We start from the raw sequence: 16,394 nt of genomic DNA, 5'->3' as shown, positions 1-16,394 counted from the left end.
TTTTCCTCTTTATAGTCTTAAGGAAGCAATGAAAACGTGCCCATGAGAATTCTTCTTTAAACCTAAATTAGATTAGTTCCTGCCACTTACAGCAGCAACCTGTGCCAAAATTCTATGCATAGGCTTTTTGTAAGACAAGAAATAATATTCCAAAAACTTTCCTTCAGGAGTTCAGGATGGATTTGAAAGATCCAGACTCTAAGATGTAATGCCAATGTTTTATCCATGCTTCCACCTAACTCCTAGATGGCATTTTTATAACTTTCAATTATATAGTAACAAAAGATACATCTTGTTCCTTTTTCAGGAAGCAAGCCAAGAATCAAGTACCAAAGATGCCTTTAATTCTCCCTACAGAGTGGTATGATTCACAATTTCAAGTACTTTGATAACTAGGTTGGGATAAGAATTAAACAACTTAATGTGGGCCATCAAGATATACTACAAACATCACTGATAAATCTATCATTTAATCTGAGAAGCCATAAAAAGAATTGGCAATACTACAACAGTACCAATTGCATTGACTGACAGAAAACAGATTTGGGAGCAACCCTAAATTCATACACCATTCCTAAGGCTACCTGAAGAGCAAGACCAAAAGGTCTTTGGGGCAGGGACACCTGTTCGTTTGGTATTTATAAAATGCCTATCACAATGGGATCTATCACTGGGGCTCTTTTGAAGAGAGGACACGTATTTCCACAAAAGAGTGTCGAGCTTCCTGCCAGCTGATTACTGAAATAACATTTAAACAAGCTTTCTAGGGAAGACAGCACAATAGCTGCTTTCTGTCCAACCAGTTGGTATATCACTACATGTTGTGATTCCATAAGATCTGATAGGCTAGCTACTTAGCCTTGGTTGCAAGACCTCTATTTAGCAACTAGCTATTGATGAAATGGTACTGATGATTCACAGAAAGTATCACACTTCCCTTGGCGCTGAACCACTGCCCTATCATGGTGTAGGGGACAATTTGCTGCTGGGAATGCTTTTTTACAGGTATGGCATGAAACAGAAATTGTGAATGTGGCAGATGCTGGCCAACCAATCCAGTCTTTATTGTAATGGATGTATTTGTTGTTGTACAGGGTTTTTTAAAATGTGTGTCTAATTGTGATTAGGTATGGTCAATGAAGAACTTTCCAACACAGATTACACCCATGAGAGGAGGCAAGTGAAAAGCTGAGCCTAATTAAGACCCTGTCTTACAAGGGAAAACCAACAAGGTACCCAGAATAAGAAGCATCTTTTTCATAATTCAGTGTCCACCTGCCAAAAGCAATAGAACAATCTATAAATCAAAACACCCAAAACAGACTAGATGCAGAATAAGCTCTTTTGAAAATTGTCTCACTAATCTATTCTTGAAATACCTGTTGGTTTTTTGAGCATTTTGTAACTGAATGCCTTAAATTCACACTCACTATTTTGAATATTCAACTCTAAAGTTATTAGTGGTATTCTTTATTTTAAATATTCTCCTCCACCACCTCTAAACACTATGATCCTGGCTGATTCTGCTAAATGCAATTTTCATTTCATGGATGGACTCCTTCAACATGAGAAGACAAATCAAACATGTTTATTAAGAACTCAACTTCCTCTTGATACCATTGCCTGTTAGAATACTAGGTTTGTCCTCATTGTGTTTCCAGGCTCTGTTAATTAAAACACAGATTAAAATCAGGCCATATACTTTTTCAAATTTGCTACAAGCAAATTAGGAGCACACTCCATACCTAACTCATAAAGAAAACCAGAGAGCACGCAGATTATTGCTCATCTTAGACTATACCCTCCTTTTCACTTCATTTTATTTCAGTACAGGGGGGTTGCAAGTTACACTGGGCAAAGGTCTGGGGCTTGCTATAGTAAGACATGGACCAGTGCCAGAAATACAGGAGGTCAGACTAGAAGATCTAACCTGAAACTTTAAACCATGGGACTAATCGTGAAGTGAATAGGAGTGAAATCAGGAAGGCCAAATCACACCTGGAGTTGTCGCTAGCAAGAGATGTTAAGAGTAACAAGAAGGGTTTCTTCAGGTATGTTAGCAACAAGAAGGAAGTCAAGGAAAGTGTGGGGCCCTTACTGAATGAGGGAGGCAACCTAGTGACAGAGGATATGGAAAATGCTTTTTTTGCCTCTGTCTTCACAAACAAGGTCAGCTCCCAGACTGCTGCACTGGGCATCACAGCCTGGGGAGGAGGTGACCAGCCCTCTGTAAAGAAAGAAGTGGTTAGGGATTATTTAGAAAAGCTGGACGAGCACAAGTTTATGGGGCCAGATGCGCTGCATCCAAGGAGTTGGCAGATGTGATTGCAGAGCCATTGGCCATTATCTTTGAAAACTCATGGCGATCAGGGGAGTCCCAGACGACTGGAAAAAGGCTAATGTAGTGCCCATCTTTAAAAAAGGGAAGGAGGAGGATCCTGGGAACTACAGGCCAGTCAGCCTCACCTCAGTCCCTGGAAAAATCATGGTGCAGGTCCTCAAGGAATCAATTCTGAAGCACTTAGAGGAGAGGAAAGTGATCAGGACCAGTCAGCATGGATTCACCGAGGGCAAGTCATGCCTGACTAATCCAATTGCCTTCTATGACGAGATAACTGGCTCTGTGGATGAGGGGAAAGCAGTGGATGTGTTGTTCCTTGACTTTAGCAAAGCTTTTGACACAGTCTCCCACAGTATTCTTGCCAGCAAGTTAAAGAAGCATGGGCTGGATGAATGGACTATTATGTGGATAGAAAGCTGGCTAAATTGTCGGGCTCAACGGGTAGTGATCAATGGCCCCATGTCTAGTTGGCAGCCAGGAACGGGAGGGGAACGGGATTTGTGACTTGAAAGAAGGATTCTTCCTGCGCAGCAAACTTTTATTTGGCATCCATGACAGAGGAGTTCAACATCTAGAAGCTGCAGTACACAAGGAAAAATACTCAGTAATTGCAAAACCAGGTGCCCCCTACAATAAAAGCATGCTCTTTATTTTTCCCATTTCTGCTTAGATATGACTGAGCATAACAATTACATTTCTCTAATATTCAGAATCTATGACAGACAAATCCAGCAAATATTTTCCTAGTGAATTCCAAACTAGTTTTTAGTACACAAAAGTACATACTTTATATAAATACATGGCTTCTATTAAATAGTGTACCAAGAGAGGTGCATTGGCTACTGCCTGCCTGACACAAATAAATACCATCTCTATTATTTCTCTATGAAAACCAGTGTTTAAAGCAGCTAACAAGTATCCCAGGTCATATTTTTCCAAGTATATATCAAGAAAGAATAGTAGTTTTTGTGGATATTTTCCCTTACCAAACATTTCTTTAGTGTCCTATACCTTTACTTTAGAAGCTTCTGATATCAGGAACTTTACAAGTGCAGACCACAGCAATTCACCTATTACATTAAATTTTAGGACCTTCTGCTAACCCCAATCTGCACACACAACTCTCCTTGACATCAATGGTCCTTAAGGTTAGTTAAAAAATATTCTGACTGCACTCAATCATATACTAGAGATTAAGGCGCTCTCCTTAAGGGCCTGATTCTGATCTCACATCATTCCAAGCTCCAAGAAATTAGATAAAAGTTTGTGTTTTGGCTCCTAGCTGAATAAATGTTTAACATGCTATTTTATAGGAAGAGATACTCCTTCCTGACCACATACTGTAATGGTAGTCTTGGAGCTCTACTCTGGGTGTGGGAGGGCAGTGCGTGAGAGAGAGAGATGCCAAATGGTCATATTTACTCTCCACCAAGAGGTCCTCCAGCAATTTTTTTTAAAACACATGATAAAGCAGCATGAACAGAACAACAACAAAAACCCCACACTGCACATGACAATTTTTTTTTCAAATTACAGCTACTTAAATTGCAGGACATCTGCATGACCAGATTTTCAGAGACGTGAGGCACCTTCAGCTCCTATCAGTGGGATTTCTGGGTGCTCAGTACTTCTGAGAATCAGGACATCAATGTTTAAAAACCATTTTCAACAGCTTCTAAATTCATTTCATGACATGAGAGGCCAATTCCAACTATCTAGTATACCTTAGGCCTTTTTAACTTCTAACCTAGGATACAGCTGAGGCTTTTTCCTTCTGTTTTCCAGATCAGTTTCATAGAACTGGTCCATCTGTTTTCACAGAGTATATAGGCTTCAGAAATCAGTTATGTTAATATTTTATTTTAAATACATGAATAAAGATCATAAAACTAAAAATGAGAAATTAATTGCAATCAAGAAATATACATATAGTAAACAGACTTTCAAAACCTAAAATAATCTTGTAGCAAGTGCCACAACCATAATGACATTTTACATTTTTCTAATATTTTTCACAAAAACATTTTAAAATAAAGGAAAACAAAATGATATTTTGTCCCATGACATTCCAAAATTAATTGGTTTAAAAAAAAAATCAGAAAAGCAGGCACTTTCTGGAGTCTTTTAAATGACAATAAACTTTAAAGTGCAGTTCCATCCTGAAACTGCAAAATGTGATTGTGGGTGCCATATTTCTTGCTGTCTCTCAATTACTTCCAGATCAAATGTGCTAAATTACAAATAAAGAGGATTTTTCCCTCACTGCCAGCCCTCTAATCTCAACTGAGAGCTCAGAATCAAACCAACATCTTGTATTTTCATGCACCACTATGAGCCCCCCGGCCACACACACACAAAAAGTTCTGCAGTCCAGGTTACACCGTCAGTAACTCTAGTGACGGGTTTGCTAAGGTACAAGAAAAAGGACCTTAATAAAGGTGTAGCTGGTAAATATACTAAAACATTCCACAAAGCATATTCTGTAGATGTGCAAGGAAGAGCAGAATTCAGCTCACTCTGTCTTAGCTGAGTTGATTTACAATGGTAACAGGAGAAAAAGTTTACATTTTGTTACCAATGTCTGCTGATCAACTCTGGATGCAGAGGGAGCAGATAGATTGGATATGACATGAGTCTGGGCCAGGCAGGGAGGAGACCTATTAAGTAAAAATATGGCATATTTAAACAGTCACTTTGTAGAGAACATCTGCAATTTAAAGGAAAATGGCCAACTTAAAAAAATAAAAATTGCACTCTGTCCACAAATAATTTACCTATTATTGTTCTCTATAAGTAATTGCTAAGATTACTGTAAGCAAAAAAAATTAGAGAAAATAATTCAGTATATCATTTGTTTACTCTGTGCATTTGATAGCACTTCGTATACAGAGAGCATTACTATTTCCTCCCTACTCTGTACAGTAAATCAGTTCCTCCTTCTACATGAGCAAAGCAAGAGGAGAGAGTGAAAATAAAAGGTCACTTTAAAAACAACAAAAATCAGCACCAGGACTCAAGGTCAGGTGTAGGACATCATGTTATTTTAATTAGTTTTTAAAAATAGACCAGGTTGTGAGTCGATAATGTTCCTTAAGTAGTATAAAAGAATTTAAGACACTAGGCAATAATATTAACCCATACTGTCCAGAATAGATGTGTTAAGGTGTAAGTTGAGTCTTAACCTGCTTCACAGAGTGTCCTAAGAAAAACTTTCTTTGGTTGATTGACAAAAAAAATGCTCTACATTGAAAAACATTTCCAGATTTATACTCCTAGTACCTTTTTAGCAAAGCTTTCAAAGTCTGGAAATACTTAATACTATCTCCTTTAGCCTGGGATGTCATTATGTTGCTTTTATGGTATCTTGGTTTCAGAGTAACAGCCGTGTTAGTCTGTATTCGCAAAAAGAAAAGGAGTACTTGTGGCACCTTAGAGACTAACCAATTTATTTGAGCATAAGCTTTCGTGAGCTACAGCTCACTTCACTTCTTGGGAATCCTAACAACCTGAACTCTTCTGCTGCATCCCATGGTTTGATCAGGAAGCATTTTTCAGAAGCATAGCACCAGTTTCTTCTCTGCATTCTGTGCTTCCCACCTGCTCATATTTACTACTTTACTGCTTACACACACACACACACACACACACAACACAAGCTTCATGACTCTACATGAAGGAAAAGCAGCTGTCTTTGTCAGATATGTAAAATAACAAAAAACGTCACCCAGCTTGTGTCCACTGAACTACATACAGCCCTGTTTTACAAGTGCATACATATCCTCACATAACATCTAGAGAATGTAAAGCACAAATGGTTCTGAGCTGGAAAGTTTGGTTCAAGATCCAAATTTCCCCAAAATTCAAGGTGTTCACATCCTGAATATTGGTCCAGGATAATTTCTGATGCACAAAATTAAAATATGAATGGACAATAGAATTTTCCTTATAATTGATGCGGTACTTTTGTTTGTTGAAAAAGGAAGAACAAGATGCCATAAAATAGATTATATTAAAGAAAGCTGTTTGTGCCTAGCATATCCTGTATTCTTAGAGAGACATGGTTTTAAAAAGTTAATTCTTGTAAAAATACAAAATCTTTAAAACAAGGTTAGAAAGACCAATGGCAACCAGGTCACTCAAGTTAGAATGATCTAGAAGCAGCTTTAAAATTGTTTTACACACATTTTTCAGAACTTCGGAATTCCCTGGTTTAGCCCCATTTCTCTCTTTCCCAGTTTTTTCCTTAACCCCTTACACACATTTCAATATCCACTACCTAAAACCAGAAACAAACAAAGTGAACTAGCCCTTGATTGAATACTGCTCCTCTGGAAAGAGTTTATAAAAAGAAAAATGTATAGTTAGCACAGAGATTGGTGAATCCTATGCTTATTATAGCAGCACTTAGGAAGAGGAAGTTTTAAAATATTGGTTGTTCATACCAGTTTCACTAGCTCCCAAAACCTACTGAGGCTCCAAAAGAAATAAAATGCTGAAGAGGAATCATAGTTATGCTAAATATCTCTGCTCTGGCTCATGGTGACCATCCATCGCATACTTCGAGGGACATCTCTTATTTTGTGCCTAACGTCCCATGACTCACATCCAGTAAGTAGCTACCTAGAAGCATTTGTCTACATAAAAATTAAGGCCAAACTTTTCAAAGCTGGGTGCCTAAACCTATATTTAGGTTCTTAAATAAAAGCAGCCCGATATTCAGGGATATTAACTATTTTCAATCAGCTCTGTGGTGGCTCAGCATCTATGATAATCAGGCTATTTTTATTTGGGAGACTAACCACGGGTTTAGGAGCTTAGCTTTGGGCTTGACAATGTTTGCCTCAGCTTTCAAGCAAATGTTATGCAAGGCTAATATCCTGTGATCTAAAGGTATGATTTTATACCATAAATAACATATTGTATGTCGTATCTTAAAATACGTTGTCCCCCATATCTTCTCAAACAATTCTTCTTTATTCCCTGAAAACATAAGTGGGTGCACTTGCTGTGCTGTTATGTAATGAATGTGCAAAACCAAACCAAACTAAGTACCAATCAGAATTAACATTTATTTATTGACATCTAAAGAGAAATTCAAAAGAATGGACCAAAAAAACCCGTAGTTGTTTTTACATATTGAAAGAGAGGTATAAAAACTGGTTACAATATGGGACATAGTGGTGGAACCCTCTTCTTCATATTTCACTTTACAATCTCCTTTTTCCTGAATTGAAAACAGATCCTTCCTCTCAAAACGTCTAATTTGTTTCCTCTCTCTAGAAGCTATTTCTTCTGATATTAGAAAACAGAAAAAAAAATTTCTCCTCTACAACAATAACTGAACTACTGCTAATGTTTCAAAATACCACTTAAATTTGCTTAATGAATAGTAGCTGGCAAATAGATGCCTTACAATATCCATGGCAGTTTGAGCTACTACTAGTGGAAATCCACCCGACCTCATCCTTCAGCAATTCCCCTATTAAATTCTCTCTCAGCAGCAAGTAATGATAAGACTCCAATTAGACACCAATTTCAGATCTCAGTTTCAGTCCCACATACTGTAAATGCTTCAGAAATTGCATGTTGTAACTATACCCTAACGGCGCATTCCCGTTTCTTCCCAATGAAGCCTCCAGTGTCTAATTATCTTGACTAGATGTTTGTCACTACAGCTTTGAAAACCTCTACATTATGCATCACATTTGCAGATGGAGAACCCCAATTGCTGCTGGTCATTGCCCCACACCTATGACAACAGATGCTTGTTCAGGTTAGTATTCAATGCCCAACTCTAATATGCAGTACATTTCAAGCTTCTGAAGTGGCAAACTGAAATCAAGCTTTGTCTAGCCCTGGAAATAACACCCTGTAGTGGGATGGGGGCTTGGCTGGTGAACTTAATGTTTTTCCCAGCACTTTGTTAAATAAACTCTATTCCAGTTTGCAAAATCACTGTGCTCAATCTTTATAAAGAAACATTCTGCATTGTAGATTTGTCATGGTTCAGCACTTTGGCTCAGAATAGGAATGAAATACGAGCACTGAGATGTAAACAACAACTGCACTGTAGGTCTGCTAGATGGTTGTGAGTTATACTTAATCAATATAACAAATAACTTCGCTCCACACAAGAGTTTTGTTCACAATTTAACTATTCAGACATCAGAAAAGCCAAAACTAGATCCCATTCGTTGCGTCAGAAAGATCATGCCTGATAATTAACACCTTTTTAAAGAAGCTAGTCTTAGTTTGCTAGAATCATCATTTGTAAATGTATCATTTATAAACGGAAGAAACCCAAAATCTTTTGCAATGTGAACATGCCAACAGACAAACTAAATGCATGCAATATATAGATTATAGCTGAGGGAGTCATAAGGGCTTTCACTAGCAAACCTATCAGTTTCTGGAGAGGAACTTTCTTTTTGATTCATTGCCTTGTTTCCTTGTTTTATATTCATCCTCTTTGTCATCTCTCAGCTCTAGCATGTCGAGACGTCCCCCACTCCTTTTACAGAGATCCATTATTATCATCATCTGCAATTTAATCTGTCACGGAGTTCTTGGGAGTGCAGAACACAATGATTAACAGTTGTTTCTATAGCAATACCATCATCTCAGCTTCATTCCATCCTTTGGAAGAGAAATTAAGACAAGGTCTTGCCCAACCTTGGTGGCTGTCTGGATAAAAGTTAAGAGATCCAAATGCAATTCTGAAAACAGCTGGATATCCTAGACTTTTGTATGAACTATTGATGGCACCATTTTCATACACAAATAACTACTCTAACCAATTTCTTTATAAAATGCTTTGAGATTTTATAAACTATCCAAGGCAGGACAATATCACTGGTATATCCAGTAATCCCTATTGTAATCCAAAAAATGATTATACTAATCATGAAAAAACAACTATTTCACTATTCCCTCAGATTAAGATGCTAGAAAACAGTATGATGAATATATTAGACTGTAAACTCACTGGGGCATGAAATACTTATATTTGTGCCCTGTACAGTGCCAATAGAATGCCATTTTAATAATAAATAACCAACAACCACACACCGAACAAAAAATGTGTTTTCAATCGAAGTTGTGCTCAACTTTTTTTTAAACACATAGCTAGCTCATTACTGGCTCCACAGCCTACAAGATACCATTCATCTTTCTTTCATCTTGCATCTGTTTGTTTATTCCTTTGTCTCTGCTTAGGGTGAGTGTTTATTAATTTTTCTATAACAATTAATGGATTGCACTGCTTTCTATAGCAATGAACTGAAGTTTCTTTTGGGGAAAAACCTCCTACAGCCACACAAAAAGTGTGCAATCTCCATCTTTGGAAAATGATATCTGGAGGCAAAGTATGAAGACATTCTTGGGGATGCCATTTCATTTCTCATAATCTCATGTAAACTCTATAAACATGTCTAACCCAAAACATTCCACATACAGAAGCAGCTAGCAAAAATCAACAAAGATACCCCTATCCCACAACATATAACAAAGGTATGTTTAGTGCAGGATCTAAGAGGGAATCGGTAAATGTTACTTCACCCCTTCCTTAAACATTCCTTCAATCCTTGTGCATTTTAAAGCAGTTTCAAGTTTGTTCTAAACTGCGTGAAGTTCACACACCCTCAGTAAGATATTCCAGTGCCCAGAGATAGCCGGAGTGCAACAGCTTTGACCACACCTCCTAGCTAGGCCAAGGGCTTTGAGATATGTTGTGTAAGGTTAATTCACTGGTTCACACCAGTCAAATTGTTAGCTGGACCCCTACACATAATGGCCAAGCTTTTGTACCTCTCTATGCATATGGCCAAGAATGGCTTATGATCTCTCCAAAGATAACCATGTTAAAAAAAGAAGTTAAAATGCTCAACTGTGATATCAATGGGGCTCAACAAGGATCACCAGGACCAGTTTTCAAGATTGGAGCCTTAGTTTAATTTCAATGTCTCCCAACACAGACACCTAAATGCCAGGTCTGCAAACTGAACCTGGGATTTCAAATCAGACTTGATCAATTATGGTTTAGTCATCAACATTGGTACAGCAGGGTGTGATTACTGAGGCGTTTCTGGTTAATATTCATTCAAATTTGTTTTCATTCAATAACATGCCTAAACATACATATATAGAATTATATCAAACAGATACAAAGCCATATAGTAGAGATAAGTCTGTTATTTATTTTGAAAAAAATGGTGGTTATTTCCCATTTCCTTGTCCGCTGGTCTGAGCTCTCTTCCTGCTGAGTCTTGCTCCATTGTGATGGGGACTCTGATCAGGTGAAATCTCATACTCCATTGTGGTCCCACTGCATTAACTCAAGCCAACGTGGCTTTTTTAGCCAGCCTGAAGAGCAAAGAAGCTCTAATAACTATTTCATTAAGTCTTAATGTCATTAATGCCAAGGGTACATCACTGGGATATTACAAAAACAACAGTTTCCAACACGTCCTTTATTGTGTTGCATCATGTCGTGCTGAAAAGGTTGTATTACTTTGCATGACCGTATTACATGAAAATAGGGAGTGTCTTGTAATTCACATTTATTAAAATGCTTCCCTCTCTTTTTGATATTCTGTCATAAAATCCTGGAGAAATAAAACTCCAAAAGATAATAAAGATCTGGCTTTGTATAAGCATGTTATTTCTGGAAAAAACAGTGTATAATTTGTATAGCTTTAGATCACTATGTTTGGCTAAATTGTATGTTTTAATCTTTATTCCCAAGGGTGAAGGTGCTTATGAAGTTCCTTTGCATTAGATTCATTAGTATTCTGTAGGCCACTGATATAAAACCGTGAGCCTTAATGCTCCTAGTAATAACTTTTCAAAAGAATGCTGTCCCTATAGACCTTTGTTAGCAGTAAAATGTTTTAAAATGTACCTTCTGAGACCAAGGTAGTTCAGCTTGTTTAGAACTCCTTTTCTGCAGGGTTAGATATGGGAAACCTGCTATTTGTGCAGTTTTTTCAAACCACCACACCTTTTTCAACCTAATTTGTCCCATGGGAAAATGTTTCTTTTCTTGTATAAGGTTTTATTCTAGTTTATACAGAGGATGGTCCATAGAAATAACCACTCTTAAATGTGTTTCAAGTATGCTTGCAACCTTTTCATGCTCATTTTCTGCAATCATGTGCAGGGGTGGCCAACTCTCACAATTTTGTCACCAATCTCATGATACTTAGGGTTTTTCTTAAAGCCCCAGCTTCTGGAATCATGGGATTACATGAGCCTCTTGCATCTAAAAAAAGTAAGTAATCAATCCCTTGTTATTGCAGGGGGGAAAAGCTTGAAAATATGAATCCTAAAGAAGAAGAAGAATAAATAAAATGTCAAATAACGTACAGAAATTGTACTCGTTTTTAAAAAGTTTATGATTTTTAAGGCAATATCACGATGTTTTGGGGCTTGACAATACTGCATTCATTCTATGAACTATAACAGCACTAATATTTACAAAAATGAAGAATGCTCAAAGATATATAGACATGCAAAATGTTTCATGTAAGCAATACTCCTTCTGCAGCAGGCCTTGCTTCCTCTTTGAAGAAACAAGAGCCATACAAGTCTTGCTGTAATTTATTCTATTTTCTATCTCCCTACTAAAATCTTACATCAGGTGGTGACAATCTGCTAGAAGTTTATTTTTAGCTGGCATTGGATATTGTATCTCTAACAATCTTTTTCTCTCTTTATTAAGTATAATATAATATAGTCAGTTCCAGAGATTGTCTCTAGAACTCATTCCTCACATATCTGTCACATAATAGAGAACTTCAGAATCCTGTACTGTGTAATAACAGGAGCAATTACTAAATATTGGTGCAGGTCTGTCGACACACTTAGTGAATTCATCCAGCCCTCTTTACAAACTGACAACTCCTTCCTTTACAGGTTCATTTTAAACACACACTCACTCTCTCTCTCACTCTAGTTTTGTTTATGGCCTTTCAACTAATAATGTGATTTTCTTCTCCAAGCCCAAAGATAAAACTAATTATAGAACTTTGACATTTACATTCTCTGTAATCTTAAACATAGAGAAGAAAGTCTTGAAAACTGAAAAAGATTATTTCAGTAAGATATGAGGAAGATTTTCAAAGACATAAATAGCAGTGAGACAACCAACTCCCTTTGAAAGTCAGTGGGAGCTGAAGACCTAACTGCCCTCTGTGGCTATGAAGTTATCATCCTATGTTTTTTATAGACAAAAATGTCTGCAATAAACAAAGAGGACTTTCATTTTATCATAAATTAGGTGTTCTAATCATCTGCCTTCCTGGGGACCATCACAGCACTCCTTCTCACACTATTCACATGCCCTTAAACATTTTCTCCTGGTTTCTAGTCTAACAGCGAGAGTAATTAACCATTAGAACAGGGGTTCCGAATCCTGGTTCATGGCTTGTTCAGGGTAAGCCCCTGCCGGGCCGTGAGACGCTTTGCATACCTGAGCTTCCGCAGGTACAGCCGCTCGCAGCTCCCACTGGCTGCGGTTCGCTATTCCCGGCCAATGACAGCTGCGGGAAGTGGTGGCCCGGCCTGTGCCACTTCCCGCAGCTCCCACAGGCCGGGAATGGCAAACCATGGCCACTGGGAGCTGCAAGCGGCTGTATCTGAGGACACTCAGGTAAACAAAGTGTCTCACGGCCCGGCAGGGGTTTACCCTGAACAAGCCACAAACCAAGATTCGGACCCCTGAGTTAAGGCTAAGTAAGACTAAGTATTTCCACAGAAGAAGAACTTCATGGGCAGCAGTGGCAAAGGTTTGTTTATTTGTTGTTTTCTTCTTCAAATACAGGGATGATTTCCCCTCCCCCCTCAAAAAAAAATCTGAGCTCTGATTTTCACTTGTCCTGAGGAATCAATTTAATTCCTCTCTAGCAGGGGTCAATAGGCAGCTTTTAACAGGTATCTCCATTTCCAAAACCTCAACACTAGTATATCAGACACCTTCCCGGCTTTCTGCATCTGCTACAGAAACTAGGACCACATTAGCTAACAATCTGCATCCCCAGGTCTGAAAACTATGGACTGGATTTCCACTGCGCTCCCACTTGATAGTAGAGAAGATGCCCAAAGGGGCCATCTGTTTGTCACTCTGTAGTACGAGTGACAAATGTACCGGGAGAGACTGTAGAGGCTGACCAAGAAAATTAAAACCTAACATATAATATTGATTCCAAATTGAGAACTGGCTAAGAACTGTTCTTTAGTAAATCCACACAAAGGAGAGAAGGTCAAATAAATATGTAAATGTATTTTTTTGTTATTATTGGTTTGTTACTGATTCAGAGGCCTCAGTGCATAAGAGCACTATGGCTAGCTTCATTCTGATAGTGGGCGGTATTCAGCTAAATGGGCTGATCCCCATTTTAGCAAAAGTAAGCAAGAAGACTCCTTCAAGCACCCTCCTGTCATGATGAACAATATGCAGCTCTAAAGTGCATAAAACATTAATCTTGAGATTTCAGAAAAGCCAGAAACTAACTTTTGTCAAATACACTTGTTAAGTGTTCACTAACAATGTTTTGCTTTTACCCTGACTTCTTTCAAATAATCCCAAGAGAAAATCGAGATGATAGGTCTCTCTGAAAAAGCAATTAAAAACAGAAATTGGTGAAAATATATTATTTGATAACATCAAAATCTAACTGAATTGTCCACCAGATTTGAAATGGTTGTCCATGCATTTTTCTTGCATTACCACAGGCACAACAAAGAGTTGTCTGCCAGTCTCTACCACCAAGAAGAAAAAAATTTTCACCCCAGAGTCCTGGACATGTGATGAAGGCACGAGGAAAATCCTTTGGACTGTAATTATATTGCCAGACTATTTGTTCCCTTCTCTTACTCGGAGCATTTACCGGAATCGGAAAGGGCATCCAGCTCCTTCACAATAACCTACAGCGCAAGAAACAGTAGACTACACTAACAATGCCACATAGGATTGAATAACAACGATGTGCGCATAAGACTCTGGTGTAAAAATACAGCTTGGAAAATCATCCATTCTGAAAATCCATTAGACAGACATGCAGGGCACACTGAGAGAGCATTTATTTTTTATTTGCACAGCATGCTTTGTTATGCTAGATCTTGTGATTCATGTCATTCTAGGGTCCAGTGCCATTGCTGTAGTTCCAACACTGTGCAAACAATCCCCCAACCCCCCCCCACATACCCACGATCATAAGCACAAAATTACCACTCTATATAGAAATGTCAATTGTTGTGAACGTTCATTAGTGTGCAGTTTACAAGTGATAAAAATGGTATTAGGACCATTTGATTTATATTGTTCATCTGACAATATTACTGCATTCCAATGCCCTGAGGCAGCGTGCACAGAACATGTTTTTACCTACAATGCTGTAAATGTTGTAAAGCTTTTAAATGAGTCCAACCAATCGAGAAAGAAATTTATTATGCACGTGAGCTCAGCTTACATGCAGAACTTGGATCCAAAGAGTCTGTAAAGAGATCTGCCAAAGCAGCCATGAGATGCTACGGTTACCCAACTACTGTACAGTTATTTTTCCCATAAATATTAACCAAAGATAGTGTTTTGACATGCCAGCTACAAAACAGAATGAGCATTTGTGAAGTAAGTTCAGGTTTCTTTAACTCAAGAACTTTTTTTCAAGTGACATTTTCCCCCACAAAAAGTATTGCAGATTAAATTCACCTAGCACATGAACGCCACTTGCATCACACAGAGCCACGTCAAAAGTTTCTTTGAATTTCTATCCCTGCAAAACCTTTCACACCCACCCAGAGGTGTAGTTTGGGGGTGCGGGGTGGGGTGGGGGGGAGAGCTCCAGTCAGACAAATAGAGCCACGTGTTTGGGGGCAAATTCCATGCCTGCCCAAGGCTTACCATATGAGAGGGCAACGCCTCCCCTGCCCCCCAAACTACGTCCATGCCCTCACCTCTGAATCATGGAAAAAAAAAGATTTTCAACAATCCAGTCCTGTAAAAGAAGCCTTCGATTCTCAGTCTTTAATAGCCCTTACAACATATGTGTTATGTACTTTCTTAAATATTAAGAAAACTTTTTATTGGGTAGCAATGCGTAACTGATAGCTAGATACAGAGGTAGAGGCACTTTCAAAGGAGAAGAAATTTCTTTCCTTCAACTTGAAAAAAAAAAAAGAATATACAAGTTTGGATTACAAGAATATATAAATGTCTTAGCACTCTCACTCTTCTCTTTGGAAAAACTATAGAAAAATATTGGACAAAACAGAAATAACCTTGTATGCATCTGCAGTCTTACCTTTTTCTTACTGTGATCAGTGAGTGTTCTTCTTAAAATATCCCACAGAGATGCGAGATGATGCCTGTACCTCACCCAAAAGGGGCATCTGACTCCATGTAATCACTCGATGCAGTATGGAGAAAATTTTCAAGTGCAGGCTCCTTGCTCTGTGCATTGGTTTTTAGGCTGTTGTAAATACCAAGCGACAGAAACAATCCAGTCAGCTGCAGAGCCCTTATTTTTTAAAAAAAGTAGCTTGGTCTAGGAAATGCCAAATGCACGGAATTATAATCTTTTCTTTTTCCAGCTCCAGCTGCAGTGCTGTCACAATTTAGCAAACAAAACAAAAAGAAGAACGCAAAAATCTGGAAAGGCACCTCTTATCTTTTTTTTCCCCCCTCCCAGAAAAATGCTCTCTCTCCAATCTCAGGGATGTAACAACAAGTGAAAAAAATTATGAAGATCTAACTTTATTGTAAAACAGTCTTGGTTTAATTTCATCCAGCCCAGCGCTGTGCAGCAATCCAAAATCTTGCCAATGATTTTTTGAAGTACACATTCAGTATACATGGAGGCCAGCAGATAAAATATCCAACCAACAGCAGCATGAGCAGCAGACAGCTTAACCTTTCTCCTGTCTTTAAAAAAACGTCAGGCTATTCTCTGTTTGCTCAAGATTCTTCTTTTACCAACATTCGTTTGAATGAGCCAGTGCAAAGGCACTGCTCAGCCTCTCATGAGAGCAGGATGCATTTATGTGAAACATGAGGAGA

At 38.2% G+C, this 16,394-nt stretch overlaps 1 protein-coding gene across 6 annotated transcripts in view; it reads right to left on the bottom strand.

Annotated features, from left to right (window-relative positions):
* FRMPD4 (FERM and PDZ domain containing 4) overlaps positions 1-16,394 on the bottom strand; it is a 437,016-nt gene that overhangs the window by 253,730 nt on the left and 166,892 nt on the right. For 2 of the 6 annotated variants that reach the window (XM_048860759.2, XM_048860743.2), the window contains exon 2: positions 15,640-15,807. The exons of the other annotated variants lie outside the window; for them this stretch is intronic. The gene's annotated coding sequence lies outside the window, so the exon portion shown is untranslated. The remainder of the gene's footprint in view (positions 1-15,639; positions 15,808-16,394) is intronic. 6 annotated transcript variants of the gene reach the window in all.

The sequence above is a fragment of the Caretta caretta genome, chromosome 1, assembly GCF_965140235.1.
Source record: "Caretta caretta isolate rCarCar2 chromosome 1, rCarCar1.hap1, whole genome shotgun sequence".
NCBI lineage: Eukaryota > Metazoa > Chordata > Testudines > Cheloniidae > Caretta > Caretta caretta.
Note: the sequence above shows the minus strand (reverse complement) of the source record. Positions and strands in the feature narration are given on the sequence as shown.